Source organism: Pyrgilauda ruficollis, unplaced genomic scaffold (genome assembly GCF_017590135.1).
Source record: "Pyrgilauda ruficollis isolate IOZ18807 unplaced genomic scaffold, ASM1759013v1 scaffold48, whole genome shotgun sequence".
NCBI lineage: Eukaryota > Metazoa > Chordata > Aves > Passeriformes > Passeridae > Pyrgilauda > Pyrgilauda ruficollis.
In genome coordinates this window covers 9,155,030-9,171,238 of record NW_024526377.1, presented here as the reverse complement: position 1 = coordinate 9,171,238, position 16,209 = coordinate 9,155,030, and the positions used below count along the sequence as shown (strand labels likewise).

Genomic DNA, 16,209 nt, shown 5'->3' with positions numbered 1-16,209 from the left:
AGCGCAGTTCCCCATCATGCCTGGGAATCCCCGTGGAAGGGAAATGCTGCTCTAATAAGAAAAGATTTGACCAAAAATACCCAACCAAATGCAGCAACTGCAACATTTTTCTTTGGTTTTTTTTTTTGGTTTTTTTTTGTTGTTTTTTTTTTTTATTATTTTTTTGTGTGTGTGTGTTTGTTCTTTTTTTATATTTATCTTCTTCTTTCCTCTTCTTCTTCTTCTTCTTCCTCCTTTTCCTTCTTATTTCTTCTTTTCCTCCTCTTCCTCCTTGTCATCACCATTTTCTTCCTTCTTTTTCCTCTTCTTCTTCCTCCTTATCATCTTCATTTTCCTCTTCTTAGAATCACAGAATCATAGAATCACAGAATATTTTGCATTGGAAGCAACCTCAAAGGTCATCCAGTTCCAACCCCTGCCATGGGCTGGGACACCTTCCACTATCCCAGGCTGCTCCAAGCCCCATCCAGCCTGGTTTTCAACACTTCCAGGGATGGAGCATCCACACCTTCTTTGGGCAACCTATGCTAGTGCCTCACCACTCTTACAGGGAAGAGTTTTTTCCTAATATCCCATCTAAACCTGTCCTCTGCAGTTTAAGGCAATTTTTGCTTCTCCTGTCACTCCAGCCCTTTTTCCAAAGTCCCTCTCCAGGGCGGCGAGCGGGGCCGGCCGGGCGGCGAGCGGAGCCGGGCGCGGGGCGAGCGCAGCCCAGAGGAGCCGAGCGGAGCCGGCGGGCAGGTCAGTGCGCGGGCGCGGAGACGGGCGGGCGAGGGGAAGCGGCGGCGGTGGCCGCACGTGGGTCCGCCCGCTCAACAATGCGGGCGGGAGGGGTCCGTGCGCCGCCGGCTGCGGGGCCACCGCGGCGTGCGGAGGGGGCTGCGCCGTGCGATGAACCCCCGGAGCGGGGTGATGGCTCCGCTGCAGCCATCCCGGGGCTGTGGTGGGGGGGCAGCATGTGTGCCCCCCCGGCCCCCAGCGAGGCTACGGCACCGTGAGATTGAAGCCAGAATGAAGGAAGGGGAGCTACACCCCCGGTGTGCGGGGGTCACGCACGCTGCTTCCTCCCCGCTGGGAGCCCACGCGCGGTGCCGCAGTCCCCCACCCCGTGTGCGGACACGGAGCATCCCGGCAGAGCCCATCCCGCCGCGCTCCGTGGGTGGGATGCGGCGTGGGCACCTCCAGAGCTCCACGGGGCCTCTCCACTCCCGTCCGGGGCCGGACGCAGCGATCGGTGTCACAAGGGGCCCAGGGGGGAAAGCGCCGTGTTCCTCCAGGCTGTCCGGCCTCGCCATCCCTAAGGATGTTTCCCTCCCCGTCAAACGAATGGGGCTGCCCTGCATCGGTAGCCGCGGCAGGGGTGGCCTCTCCTGGGTCGTGTTTAGAGCAGGCTGCCCCGGGAAGTGGTGGAATCACCATCCCCGGAGGTGTTCAGAAAACGTGTGGCTATGGCACTTGGTGACATGGTGGTGGTTGTGCGTTGATGGTTGCACTTGGTGATCTTGGAGGTCTTTTCCGACCTGGATGATTCAGTGATTCCATATTTGAGCATGTCTCCTTAGGCTAACAAGTCATTCCTGGCCTTGGTATGGCGTGGGGGCTTGGGAATGCCAGTAGTTCCCCTTCCCTGGGCAGGCAGGTCACATAGCAGGAGGATACTCCATGTCATGCCTTTCTCTGCCGTAGGTAAAGTGGATTTTTGCATGCCACTGGAATTACTAATCCAAGCAATTAGCTGGAATCTGTCAAGTTTGCGCTGCTGCCAATTTCTCCAGTTCATTTGGTTACAGCTTCATCTTTCTGCTCAAAGGAACTGCAATGTAGGCAGGGCAACCGAGTGTCTGGAGCTGTTGGGTTGGGTTTATGTGCATCCTTCTGGCCAAAGGAGGATCAGCAAGAAAACTGAGCCTTAATGAAGTTGTATATTTATTGGCAGCAGTGGAAAAAAAGTGGATAAATGGGGCTAGTGGCTTGTTTGTATACAAAATGTCATGAATCTCCCTACCAGGTTGTGAGCTGGATTAAAATTCCACTGTTACAAGGATCACTGATTTTTTTATCATATTATTGCTAATAGCTTACATTAAAAATGCTGCAGGTGGATTTAAAGCTGAGGGCCTTGAGGGCTCAATAATGTTCTACACCAATATTTAGGTACATCCAGGGACTTAACAGTGTGTTGTCACTTGGCTTCAGAGTTAACTGCCCGGCTGGCAGGGGCTGATGCAGCATGGTCCCTGACACAGCCACTTTCTGGGAGTCTCAGATGCCACCAAATTTCCCAGTTGGGCAAGTGAAGCGACTTTTACTGATTGGTAAGTGCTCCAACCTGAAATTTGTTCCTTTTGGGAATATTAAAACTTTAACTTTGGTTAACTTGTGTCGAAGGTGTGTGCCATGAGCCATCGCCCTGTTGGCTCTGCTTAGAGAGATGGCTGCTTGCAAAAACAAAAAGCTTTTGTTACAGCTATTTTATTTTTATGTGTGCTTTGATGGCTCAAAAATCACTCAGCTTCCAGTCAAGGCGATCCTGGGTGAGAAGCATCCACTGGGATTGGCCTGTTAAGTGAATTTCTTTGATTTGACAGCAGAAGTGCCCAGAGAGACATCAAAAACCCCAACATCAGGGCATGTTTCCAGCTTCATCATCCCCTGCAAGCCATGGAAATCAGTGTCTTGAAATCCAACAGCACTTGATGTTAAAATAGCAAACAGTAAACATCGTCTCCTATCAATAACTTTAATTATGGTTTGGGTTTTGTCTTAAATAGACACACATTGTCATAGGGAATCAAAGTTTAGCATCCAGACGTGCTCAGTGGGGTGGTAGCGTCTTTGAACAGGGTGTAACACGCTTTTATAGCATAAATTAAAATAAAAAAGGGGTTTAGCAGCGTAGCATGCTGTTGTGTAAGAAAACTGCCAACTTTTGGGCTGAGACTGTGTGGTTTCTGGGCATCGTGTGCTGCGACGTGTTGGCGGGTGGCGTTCCCGGGCAGCTTTGGACGGGGAGAGCGAGTTTTACCACTCTGCAGCTGAACCCTGACAGGGTTTTTCAACCATAAAACAAAGTGCGGAGGAGGCTTTGTGTGTGCCACGGATAGCCAAACCAAAAGCAAAAATAAACACCCGCGAAAGATGGGTTTTTTTGGTCATTGACAGAAAAGGAAAGTGCCGGTCTAGGGGAGGGTGTGAAGTCCCATGTTCGTTACGCTCCTAATCTGGAAAATACAGACTGTGGCACATGGCATCAGCGTGCGTGGCTAATTTTATATCTTGTCCTTTTCCCTTTCTGATTTAACCCAAAATTAAGGAAGGGAAACAGCACCCACTGGCCTATTAAATGTTCATTTTTGCCAAGTTACGCCACTTTGCGAACACGAGACACGACCGGATTCCTGTGGCAAGGAGCCCTTAAAATTTCAACAGCTCTACCTATAAATACAGCCACCGTGAAAGGCAATCCGGCTTTAAAAGAAAAAAAAAAGCAACCATGCTCTTTTTTTAGTCACACTGTATCTGCCTGACTTTAGTGCCATGCGATGCATCTCCAGCCTGGCGATGAAGCCGAGGCGGTGTGGAACATTCAGTCTCCTGATTCCTCTTGCTAATTTGTGTGAAGAATCGGTGCAAGCAGAGAAAAAAAAATAATTTTAGTTGTCCTGAAGATTTTTGGTGATGGGATGGTGGGGCTGAATTTCTGCAGCCACATCATGACCTTCTGCAGAGGGACCTTTGGTGATTGCTTGGTCCTGGTGAGTTCCCAGGAGCTGCTGCATTGTGGGGCAGTGCAGGATGGAGCCTGAAGCATCCCTTGGCTCTAAAACAATGTCCCAGATGAAAATTAAAGGGAAGAAAAAGAAAGAAAGAAGCTGGCTACCACCTCACCCCAGAGGTGTCTGGGCTCACCCACTGCTCTCTGATGCAAGCACAGCAGCTCAGGGAGCTCAAGGGCTGCTTTTGGACATGCCCAGGGTTGCCCAGGGACAGGCTGGCCTCGGGAGCAGGTACAGCATGTTCTGGGCACTCCTCCAGGCCAGTGGGACCCCCCACCAGCCCCAGATGATGTAGTGGGGTGATGGCCACTGGCACATCCTGGTAGAGAAGACAGCACTGCCTGCAGGGCTGGGATTTAGGTGGAGAAGCTGTAAGGGAGGGTGGTTTTGCAGCTTAGTGATGCTTTTCAGCGTGCCCTGCGCTTGCATGGCAGAAATCCACCTTTGTGGCCAGAGCAGCTGGGTCACCTTGCTGTGCTAAACCTGCTGGGTACGGTTGGGATGGGGCACGGGCTGGGAAGCATGTGGGAGTGGGGCGGGAGAGCTCAGCACGGGGAATTGCTGCGTGTGCACTTGGGCGAAGTGCTGAGCCTGGGCTGCGCGGGAGCTGCAGACAGAACCCACACGTGACGTCTGAATTTCAGATGATTGCTGGACCACTTTGCCAACAGCCTCTCGCAGCTCATCAGCTGCAATATCCCTTCTTCTTTTCCCCGATTTTTTTTTTTTATTTCCTTTCCCCTTCCCCACCCTGCCTGTTTTCTAAGCCGAAGCAGGAGGGATGAACACGACACGGAGGGTGGCTGCAGCTGCGCAGGGTTTGTATCCAAATGGTTTCCTGGAAGGCAAGTTTTTTTGTTGTTTTTCAATCTTAAAAATATTTTTACAGCGAGTGTCTCGTATCGGGGCTGTTTGGATGTCAGGTTTAGTTTCCCATGACATGGAGTGATTAGAGGAGGGAGGGGAAGGAGGAGCTGGGTGCTGCTTTATGTGCAGATCTCTCTGCAGCAGTGTCATTGCCTATTGATGGTAAATGTGTTCCCTCTCATCTCTGTGATACTTCTCGGAGATTTCCTCTTTTACGTCACTGCAGTTAATAAGATGTTTAACTTGGGAGCTGGGGGCGATGTGCTGTGCTATCGTGTTGCAAGGAGCAGGGGGATGACGAGTTCCTGCGCAGACTTGTGCTGGGAAGATCATATCAATGCTGGGGAGAACAGCTGGGTCTGGAGACAAACCATTGCCTTTCACCCTTAATGAACCTGACCTGGCTGCATCTCTTTTTTTTTTATCATGACAATGATTATTTTCCTTCTAATACTGGGAGAGGCAACTCAGTCTTCTTTATCTGCTGCATTGTTGGAGTCAAGGGTGCAACTTGATTTTTTTAAGCAGAATGTGTCTGCCTGGCTGCACTTAAGCTCTTTTATTTTCCCTTTTTGGGGGACCACTGAAGCATTTCATGAGAGCACCTGATGGCTTTTTCTGGTGATGCTGCAGGTGCAGTAACTGCAGAGCCAGAGCCCTCTCCAGGAAAGTCCTTGACTGTGTGTTTTGTGTGTCACCAGTTGATTATAGAGTTAAGAAAGTGTTGCTGTTATACATGCCTTGACCAGGAATAGCCTCCCTCCTGCCACAGTTTGCAAGGCCAGCTCATCGAGGGCAGGCGAGTTGGTCAATAAACGCTCCAAGCAGTACCCTAGGGAGTTGTGAACCAAAATGGGAACACTTGTGTCCTTCAGCTCCTCCTTCCTTGCCAAGTTGTTTTCTTCCCCCAGCTCCTTCTCCAGCTTGCCACTCAAACCCCCTTCATTCTGCTGTGTTTTTCCACAAATGTTTTTCAAGCGTAACAGCAGGGAGAAGAAAGCCACGAGTGCTGCAGGGGGCTGATGCCTATCAGGCCAACCCTTGCCTGTGGCTTTGGGGGCCCCTTCACTTCAATGACTTGGTGGCTTCAGGTGAGTTCACATCTGGCAGCTATTGGGTTTGGAGTTGTTTCTGTCTGCCACCAGACCCAACCCAGCCACCTGCACCTATTCCAAGGCTCCCAGCTCATCCCTAGGGCTTGAGTCAGTCAGGGTGGCCATGGTGTCCCTATGTAGGTGTGGAGGGGAGACGGGCTCCATAACACTCTCAGGGAAATGGGGACATGGAAGGTTTGCAGGAGGAACAACCACAGCTCTGGTGGTGGCGTTTTCCAACCTTCCATCAGGACCAACCTCGCAGTCCTGATAACATTTAGCTGCTGACTTGCTGTCACTGATTTTGCTCAGTAACCCTTTTCTTTTTAAGTAAAATGCTGCTTAAAAAACAACATGCCACCAAATTGTTGGGATGTTGATTTAGTTTTTGGAAGGCTTGCAGCCTCCCAGTTCTGCTTTTGCTCTGAGGAGGAAGCAACATGGTTGGGTGCAATTTTCAGCCCTCATGGGAACAGGGTCTAAGAAGATGACCCTACCACATCACAGCTCACACCCTCACTGCTGGATGTGGGAGTTAATTTTTCTCACTGCTGCCATGCACAAGAGCCCCTTTCTGTGCTTTTGCTGTGAGCTGGGACAAGGGGAATTTTGGGTGCAACTCCAGGCAGTGCTGGCTCGGTACATGTCCCCAAGCATCCCAGCTGGGCGGCTGCCCAGGGCCCCCTTCATGCAAACGGGGTCAGCAGCTGGGAAATAGCAGAGCAAAGTGCCTCCCTGGTAATTCCCAGCTGCCGTTAAAGCGGCTTTAAAATAAATTCCCTCAAAGAGCAATTCCAAGTATTTGAGGGTTTGAACTTTTCCGGAGAAGGGTTTGGGAGCTGCCGGCTACCGCACTGCACCCTGGCACGCCGGGGAGAGGCGCCAGGGCAATTGCCCTGATTATCCCAACATCTAAAAAACACTTTTTTTGATGTCTATATGATGTTTATTTTTTAGCTGCATGTGCAGCACAACTGTTGGAAATGGGGCACTGCTGGAAGCAAAGTTGTGCTAAACTGGGAAGATGGGTGGCTGGGCAATGTCCTGGGCTGGAGGCAATGCCCAGGGCTCAGTGACCCTCACTGTGCCATCCTACCTGGCCACCAGCCTTACCCAGGGGTGCAGCACTGCCGGGTGCCCCCTGGCCGCACATTCCATAGCCGGCTCTGCTTGGTAACGTGGGCACAACAGAAAACAAACTTTGCAGCAAGCTTTCCTCTCCCAGAGCCCCTGAAGCTTGAAAAAAAAAAAAAAAACCAAAAAAAACTTCGGAGCAATGTGGTCTTACTTTTTCTCATGCTCATGAAAATTCTCATACCAAACCAGTAACCTCCGCTGCCCCCAGTTCATTATTTTTTAAGGTGGCGTTAGGGGGCATTTAAGGGAAGGCTTGTCTCATCCTCTGTGTCCCCTCCTCTCCTACATCGTGTCATGGCAAATTACAGCTTCATCCATGCTTGTGTGACAGACACTAAAAGGGGGAGGCTTGGTCAACAAACTGGAAGGTTGGTCTCATCCCTGAAAGGCTCTGGATGTCCCTGTGCTGGTGCTCCCCAGGGTGATGTGTTGCTGCATCCAGACTGGTGCAACTTTTTGGTCACAGGAATGTCCCCATGAGGCTGAGTACCCTGAGCTGGGGACAGCCAAGCTTTTCCCTGCAGAGATAGTTCTGGGCTCTTGCCCAAGTCCCCTCTCCAGGGCCCTGGCACCAGTGCAAGTGCAGCCAAGCTGAAGGCTGATGATTAAACCCATGATCCAGGTCACTCCTGCCCCTCTCAGTGCCCCAAAAAATAAGGATGCTGATAGCAAGACTACATCCAGTTGGGGATGTTGCACTTCTCTGAGCAGTTCAGCAGGTTTGGGGGTGAGCTGAGCTGATTAGGGGTATAACCACCCTAAAAAAAACATTGCAGCAGGGGCTTCTTCCCCACCCACCCTTCATTGCCATGTCTAAGTTGCTTCCATTTCAAACTGATTTTGTTCATGGGCTGACCTTTACTCTGGCAGCTTCTTACTGAAATTTCTTTCATATATATAGTTTTTAAATATTTTTTTTTCTGTGTGGGCATGACAGAGCTGTCTCTTGAGGTGGCAGAAAACACATCTTGCCTCTTAAGGACAGGTAGGGAAACCTGTACATGGCACAGGGAGATTTGCTGTGGATGGGACAGCACTGGGTACAACTCAGTGCTGTCCCAACCCAAAGTCACATCCACTGGACCACACACTTAGCTCCTTTTTTTTTTTTTTTTTTCTCCTCCCAAACTAATCCCTCCAGCCCCTTAGGCTTTTTTGTTGTTGTTGTTGTTGCTCTTCTCTGAATTCCTTCTAATTTGCAGGCTCACTGCCAGCATCCAACGCGCTATAAAAAGGGGACTTGTTCTTCAAGCTTCCCTCTGGTACAGAGCATTTGCACAAATAGCAACACGCTTGACAAGTAGGTCTGATTCCCCCTGCTATTACCAAAATGCTCCTAGGGTGCTCGGGGAGTAGAGCTGCTGTCTCAAGACAAGCCAAGCTGAATTTCACACAGGGCCCTGAGCCCAATTCCCAGCCGGTGTTTAAGCTCCTGTCAGCTGGAAAAACGGAGCTGTGTATTTTTATTTTCCTCCCCATGTAGCTTCCCTCTCTCTGAGAGCGAGCGGATGCGCTTGCATCCCTTGGTATCCCACCAGCACAGGTGGGATGTGGGCTGTGGCTGCAGACCCATGTCCTGCTGAAGGCAGCCCCAGGGCCACCGCCAATTTTTGGCTGGTTCCCCCCCTGGTGTTACAAGCAGCCATGACAGAAACCCCCTGCCAGCTTCCTTCTTAAAACTAATGAGCTGTTTGACCCTGGCAAGTCCTCTGGGAAAGCTGTTGCCAGAGCCTTGCTGCTCACACGGATACAAACTGCTCTCATTTCCAGCTTAAATTTATTTGTGGATGACTCGTACCCATTTGGCCTTGTTCTTCTTGTACCCACACTGGCTTTTAGCTTGGATGGCTCCTTTCCCTGCTCTGGTATTTATCCTCTGGCAGGCTTTGCCAAGTGTCGTGGGTCTGCCAACCTAAATAACCCCGAGCTCCTGGTGGAGCATGGCTGGGAAGGGTGTAAGGCTTCCTCATTCCTGCAGTGAAGACAGCCCCAGCAACTTGATTTGCAGCTCACCCATTGAAAAGGAAAATCCACCATGCTGCTTCTCGACATGCTCGCTGGGGATGGTCCCAGCCTGCAGAAGGACAGCCCCAACCATCCTCTCTGCTGACAAAGGCTCTCTGATTTGAAACCATTATCTAATTTCATTAACACACTTCTCTTTTGCAATGCAAATGCTGTTTTGGCAGAAGATGAGCTTTTTTTTTTTCCCCTGGTTCATCCTTCGGTAGCACCTTTCCCACTCTTTCTGGTAGTGCCAGGGCTCGTGTTCCTGGCCTTGCTAATCTCAGCCCTGTGGAGCAGACATTTCCCATGCACAGCTGTGCCAGGCACTTTGCTCAAAGGCTGAAGTGGATTTAAAATGTGAAAGTTCATCTGGTCAAAATACACACGTGGCTCCTTACCACTGGTCCCTTTTGGAGCTGTAGGCCTATGCAGGATTGTGTGGGAACAGCTGCAAGGTGTTTGCTTTCCCCTGAGGATGATAATTTTTTCACCATACTTTTCACTGCTGCACCTTTGCCATGGGTTTTCTTTGCCTTTTATGTGCTTTCTTTGGGATCTGTGTGCTTATTTCTGGTGATGCTGAGATGCTGCCTTATCCATCCCAATTTAGACCTCTGCCTTCACCTTGGCAGGTAGAACTTGTACCTTTGATGGAAGGAAGGAAGGATGCTCCAGGTTGCATCACTCACCAGCTCCTTATTTTCTCCAAGTTTCCCTTTAGTTAACAACCTTTTTTTTCTTTTTTCCTTGTCTCCAATCTAAACTGCACCAGCATGTGTCCATTTGAGGCAGGATTTCATACTCCCCTGCAGTGTCCTTCCATCATTCTGTGCCCTCGTTAAACCACGCGTAAATTGGCATCATCAAGGAGGAGCCGGCCTCTGCGGTTATTAGCAGGATTATTCTCATCTCCCAGTTTCCATTGAAGCTGCTGGGCTGGTATAACACAATTCCCACTAACGCTCATCTCCACTGCCAGGGAGAGTAATGCTCATGGGGCACTGAGCAGCAGGAGCAGATACCAGGAGGAAACCAGCAGACTCCACATCTTTCCACATTAAGTGATTTTTTAACTCCAGCTCCTCTCCTGCAGGCCATGGTTGTTTAGCACATCATGTTGGGCATTAACTTCCCCTCCTGAATCTTTTCTGAGCAGCCTGTGGGCTCCTTCACAGCTGCAGCTCCAGCACAGGAGTGCATCACACCCTGCGCTCATCTCTGGATTTGCTTTGTGCATCGCGTTTTCTCGCTGCCTAAATCAGCATCCACAGCCTCCAGCGCTCAGAGTGGGTACAGCTGGGCATTTTCTGTTCCTCTCTCCCTATTTATTTGATTTCTCACTGTATTTAAAGGAGAGGTCAGCGTGTGTTTTGTAACCTTCTCCTCCTGTTATTAATTTCTTAGAAACAAAGGGGAAGGAACCACAAGCAATAAAGAGCCTGAGGTTTGAGGACTGGATGTTTATTTGTCAAAGCTGGAAATGCAGTGACTGAAGAGGACAAGAGAAAATCCTCCATGTAGATGTATCTCTTTTAAATTTAGGCTTGCATAGGTCAGATTTAGGGGGTGTCGATTTCCTCCTGCTGCAGTTTTAGATGGAGCTGTTATCACTGCCATTACTGCAAGTAGCATTTTAGTTTTGCCTTCTGCACCTCATTGTTTTCACCCCACAGCCTGACTTTCCTGCACCATGCCCATCTGATGCTGGGGAAGCAGTGGTGCCCATCTCAGTGGCATCATGGCACCCCATGCAGTGGGATTGGATTGCACATGGCTGATGGCAAGTGGGTGGCAATAAACCAGCCCTAAGGGTGCAAATGCTGCTAAGGAGGCTGGGCCTGGCCATCAGCTGCCAGGAAGAGGGGATGAGGAGAAGCAGGGTGGCTCAGATGCTGAAACCAAAGATGCTCAGAAGCCAAAGATGCTCAGAAGCCCAAAAGGGACAAAAATAGGTGTCTGGGTCACTCAGGAGGGTTTGAGGACTACTTAAGATCTTTTCCCTCGGAAGCAGCAATTACCAGATGAAAGGGAGTGTCTTCAAGCAGGCATTTTGGAGCATCTGGTTTGTATTTGGCACATTCACTGGGGGAAGCAGGGAAGGCTGGAAGGCTTCTGGGTGGGTTGGTGGCTGGGCGAGGCAGATGGTGTCCTTCAGGGGATGAATCTGGTTGCTTACAAAATGCATTTTGACACCAGGAGCATTCCCACATCTCTCCTTCTTTTTGGATTGTGCTGTCAATAACTTTCCAAAGCGTTAATGCTGAGTAAGAGCTGGATTTCTGCTCGTGGGAGGTTAAGGGGTGTCCCCACATGAAGTGGCGAATAGGGGGATACACACATGATTTTCTTTTTAGGTTTCGCCCTTCCTCACTACAGAGGAGGCATTGGCATGTAATTACCACCAGCTTTAATCCAGCCAGACCAACTGCCTTTCTGGCAGACCCAAATACAATAGGAGCCAAAGGTTATTGCATGCCCTAAATAAAACCATTACAGCCCTGGGGCCTCACCCAAGCGCAGACCGCAAAGCATCCAGGACCGGCTCCATTCAGTTTTTCTGAGTCTGGAAGATTTGGTTTGATGGCAATGACCCGTAACTTTTTTTTTTTTTTTCTTTTTACTTATTTTGTTTTTTTACTTTCCCCCTGCAAAGCCACCTGCACACTTGCAACCACTGTGGCACCTGCCAGGAGCAGCACATCTGGCCAGCGTTAGTGAGCCTGCCAGGGATGCACTTGGTTCAGTCTTTTCTTGCTAAAACCATTAGTGGCTTTAATTGGAAGCAGAGGTGGATGAAGGCACGTCACACAGACACACCACATCATGCTCAGCTCAGCCCAGCACGTGGCTGTGACCGGTGTCCTCTCAAACTGCTGCCAGATACCGCCCAATGTTCTGCCCATCCATGGGATGGACTGAGATTTCAGGCACCACATAAAGGACCCATGTGGCCTGGAATAGCCACCCAGGAGCCAGTGCATCCCACACTGTGCTCTTCTCCCCATTACCGCTCCAAACTGGGATTTACTCTGAAACCTGAAGGATTTTACTCTTTATCCATAAGCAAACACAGCCCAAAGTGATGCAAATGCATGACCTCACCCAGATCTCAAGAGGTAAATATTGCATCATGATGAGCACGCCCCGTATCCTTTGACCCAGTCTGAGACACTCTTGAGTCCATCCTGATGCAGGGGCAAGGCAGGCCAGGGAAGAGGTATATGGTGGGAAAGGTTTTCTCCTCACCTCCCAGTTTAATTATCGGTGTCTCATGTATGCGGCGTGATGGACACTGGCCCTGCCTCTGTGCAAGGCTGCTCTGGCTCCTGGCATCCCCACAGAGCTGCTGGCAGGGAGAAATTGCATTTCACAACCCATCTTTCCAGGCTCCCACAAGATTACTGGAGGGAGAGGAATGTGCTGAAGAAAATATCCCAACTGCTGTTAAAAGGCACAGCTTTCCCTACCCCTTTTCTGGATGGCCATTCCTTCACTGAACCAGACACCCTCCTCCAGCTGGCAGCACCCACTGGAGCCAGCACTGTGTCACCTCCCCATACCACCCTGGGGTGTCTTTGCCCTCCTGGCTTCCCCTTCATGTGGAAATAATTGAAATTGTGATAAGCAGGCTCTTTTATGAAGAAATTTCTGCTTTTCCCTCGCGGTGCTCCTGGGACAGAGCTCAGTCACTTTATATCTGGGCAATAAATCTCCAGGCTCTCTAGGGCACACCCGCCACACAAGGCAGTAATGGGCCTGCCAGATGCTGTTCTGTCTGGGTGAAGAGCTCCCCAGCCAGTGCAGCATCTGTTAATCATTTTCCAGGAGAGTCCAGGCAGTGAGGGAGTCTCAAGTTGAATCCCTTTTGGCCAATCCTTTTGAATCACGGTGAAGCTTTCTGGGCTACCTGGAGCTGAAACAACCTGTGAGCTGCAGCAGCTTGTGATCCGGGGCTGAGAGATGCATCCCACACATCTCAGGAGGAAGGTGAGAAATCTTTCTCCTTGGTCCTTCTTCTAAGAGGTGTAGAATCCTCACCAGGCCAAGGCTGAGGTAGCCCTTTTCCTTGATCCCACTCATCTCCTTTTGCTTCAAAATCCTGTGAGCATCAGATAATGAGATTTGGTCCTGGGCAGTGGAAAGCAGTGGGGAATCTTGAACTGGTTTGGTGTTGAGTCATCTCCTCCTGGGTGATGGCATATGGACAAGGCTGAAAGCAGGGATGGCTTTCTCTGATGTTTCTTCTCTGTTGAGTCTTCTTTCAATATTCCACAATCCCGGACCACGCATTTTGCCTCCAGCAAGTAAAACACCTCCAGGTTCTCCACAGAAGATACTGTTGCATCTGGGGGCCATGGTCGGGCTGTTGCACGCATTCTGATTTCTCTCCTAGGCTAATTACAAGCCTCTTGGACTCTCTCAGGTGGCTTTGGCAAGTGCTCTGCTTTTCTAGTGCCAGTGCCAGGGAGCCCTGGCCACAGCCATCAAATCTTTCCCCAACTATTAGAAAGCAGTTACGCTCTTTGTGTGTCTTTTCATTGCCGGAAGCTGGTGAGTGGATGGATCCTGCACAAATAAACTTCTGGAGGGCAGAGAGTCAAAATATCCCTGGGCTTGTTTGGTGGGAAAAGGTTAACCAGCGTGAAGTCTATGAATTGCTGCTGACCCGACTTTGTTGACAAAATATAGTTACTAATTGGACTTGCAGGCAAACTGCCTGGGGATGTTTAGAAGGAACTTGTCCATTGCAGTGGCTGAGATCTCCCTGGGAGAAGATCTGTCTGGGCTCTTAGGAGATGCGCCTAGGCCTTGGCCATAGCTCTGGTTTGGGGTTTTGGTGTTGAGGATAAGATGTGTCAGGGTCTCAGTCTTCCACACTGGCCATGGGAACACATAGATTCACCAACAGCAGAGCTGTAGCAGAGGAGAACAGGAGGAGCCTGTCAAGAAGCCTGGGACTAGGTGACTGAAATGGTCTCCTGATCTACAGGAAGGTCTCCTTGCTCATTGCAGGAGTAAATACTGTTGGGCTAGACAACATTTGAAGTTCCTTTCCAACCCAAACCATTCTGTGATTTTTGTGATGACTCTGATGAGGCTCTTGGGTCCCCAAATTCAGAGTTCTGCTCTCATGCTGAATCCTATATAAAGCATCATTACCTGGACAGGAGCTTGATGATGAAGATGAAGTTCTGGAGTGTGACCTGTGCTGCTCCCAGTGTGCTCCTAAATCCCAGCAGCAGTTCACTGCTGCATTGACACTGGTGACACTCACTGTCACTCTACCCTCAGCCCAGTGGCTTATTTTTGACTGGCAGAGCAGTGGTCAGTGCATGTCCCTGGGTGCCATCACAGCCTTTCAGCCACCATCATGGCAGCTCCAGAGCTGGCTGCTCCTCTCGTGGCTGGCGAGTTCCTTCACAGCATCTCACGGCCCTGCGTGAGGAACAGCTTGTTTCCCTCAGCCTGGGAGCGAGCAGAACACTCGTGCTGGCGCTGGCCCAAGACAGAAGCTTTGGGAATCCTCCTGGACAGCATGACAGCAAATGCTCCTCTCCAGCAGGGCCAGTGCTGGGAGGCTCCCAGCAGCAAAGCCCATCCCGGTGCAGGAAGAGCTCGCCTTGGGCTGCGAGGTTTCCTGCACCTGCGTGACTGAACGTGCTGGAAAGCACCTTCCATGCGTGCCAGAGTGGTGGAAATCCAGCTGCCAGCAGATAAACATTCCTGTGCCTGTCCTGCCATCCTTTGAGGAGAGGGGTGGCACCTAGGGGAGGTGGGCAAAGCAGCCCACTTCCTCACTTTCCCTAAAAAGCTGACAGTTGCCTCCTAGGTGAGATCAGCCAGCCACATCCACGTGGAGCCTCATGCAGGTTAACTGTGCTCCTCAAAGGTCGCCATGTGCCTGTAGCCCACAGATGAAGCCACCTCTCTGGGATGCTCAGCCTTGTGTAATTTCAAGTTGGACCATGCAAACATGACCTGGAAGAGCTAATGGGAGCAAGATCCATTTGCTTGTTCCTCTTGTTCAGCCCCTGGACATGGTCTTGCCCAGGCTGAAGTGGCCCCAGGGATGAAATGGTCCATCCAGGCTGGAGTTCAGAGCAGCTTGACCGTTCCCTGAGCAGTCGTGGCAAGCAGCCCACGTTTCACAAGTGGGGTTTTCCCATCAGGCTCTCCAGCTGCTATAAATAACAGGAAACGTTTTGTCGTTTTCTGCTCCAGGGAAGGTCAGAAGCTGGATTCTGTGGTCTTTGGAGCTTTAATAAGGTTGGAGATTTATGCAGTGTACCCAGAACTCCCCCGAGACAGCTTGCCTGAGGCTGTTTGGCTCCTTGGATGAAGAAGTCCTGAATGCCAGCCTTTGACAAAGTTGCCATAGCTGCCCTTTATGAGCTGTCAGGTCCTGCTAAATCCTTAATGTGCTCTTCATCTCCAGGCCAGATGCTAACTCTTGGGTTGCTGCCGAACGAGCTCACGAGAGGTTTGAACCATCCTCCGTCAATGGTAGGAAAAGCTTCCACCGTGGATCCCAGGATGGATGGATCTGGAGACACCAGCCACTGGTCTCGTGAGCTTGCTGGGAGCTCATCTTCATAGAGTCATAGAATGTGCCCCTGTGAGACCCACCTGGAGAACTGTGCCAGCAGGGTGCTCAGCACAAGAAAGACATGGACCTGTCAGAGAGGGTCCAAAGGAGACTACAAAAATGATCAGAGGTCTGGAGCATCTCCTCATCTTTGCAGCAGGATGGAACCCAGGAAAGCAAGTGGGAAGATCCATCCTCAAGGGGTTGCTCAGACATCTAGACAGCTTTTCTGGGTCCTGGAGAGCCCCAGGCTCAGGTCTGCGCCGCCTGCCGCCCCAGCAGCCACGCAGGGAGGAGGCAGAGCCGTGTCTGCCGCCTCTCCCATTTCCCCAGCAGATGCAGGAATGCTTTGATGTCCACTTCCCCAGCCCCAGTACCCAGCACCAGGATTAACCAGCAGTCAGATGTCTCCATCGACTCCAAATAAATCTTCTCAACTCAGACAAGCACCACTCAGAGGGGTCCCAGCATTCTGCTCTTGCAGAATGAGGGTTAAAAGTAGTTTTTTCCCTTGCACCTGCTCCTCTGAAGCCATGGCTGTGTTTTATTTTTAAAACTCAGGTTTCTTGGTGGTTGGTTTCTCTCCTGGGGTGTACAGGCCAAGGACAAATAGAAAAATTTCCCATCTCAGTAGTACCAAGGTGAGCAGTGTGGAATGTGCTCACATGGGTTGGGAGAAACTCTTCCCCCCACACCCCCAATCTCTTCTTCCTATAACCAAGACAGAAATGCAGCTCTAGGG

General features: G+C 50.6%; 1 protein-coding gene across 2 annotated transcripts in view; it reads left to right on the top strand.

Moving 5' to 3' along the window:
* The first annotated feature begins 653 nt into the window (after positions 1-653).
* PTP4A3 (protein tyrosine phosphatase 4A3) overlaps positions 654-16,209 on the top strand; it is a 42,115-nt gene continuing 26,559 nt past the window's right edge. Inside the window, exons 1-2 of one of the 2 annotated variants that reach the window (XM_041479343.1) lie at positions 725-741; positions 12,707-12,868. The gene's annotated coding sequence lies outside the window, so the exon portion shown is untranslated. Of the gene's footprint in view, positions 742-12,706; positions 12,869-16,209 lie in introns of both variants that reach the window. The other variant, XM_041479342.1, reaches the window with a different exon arrangement.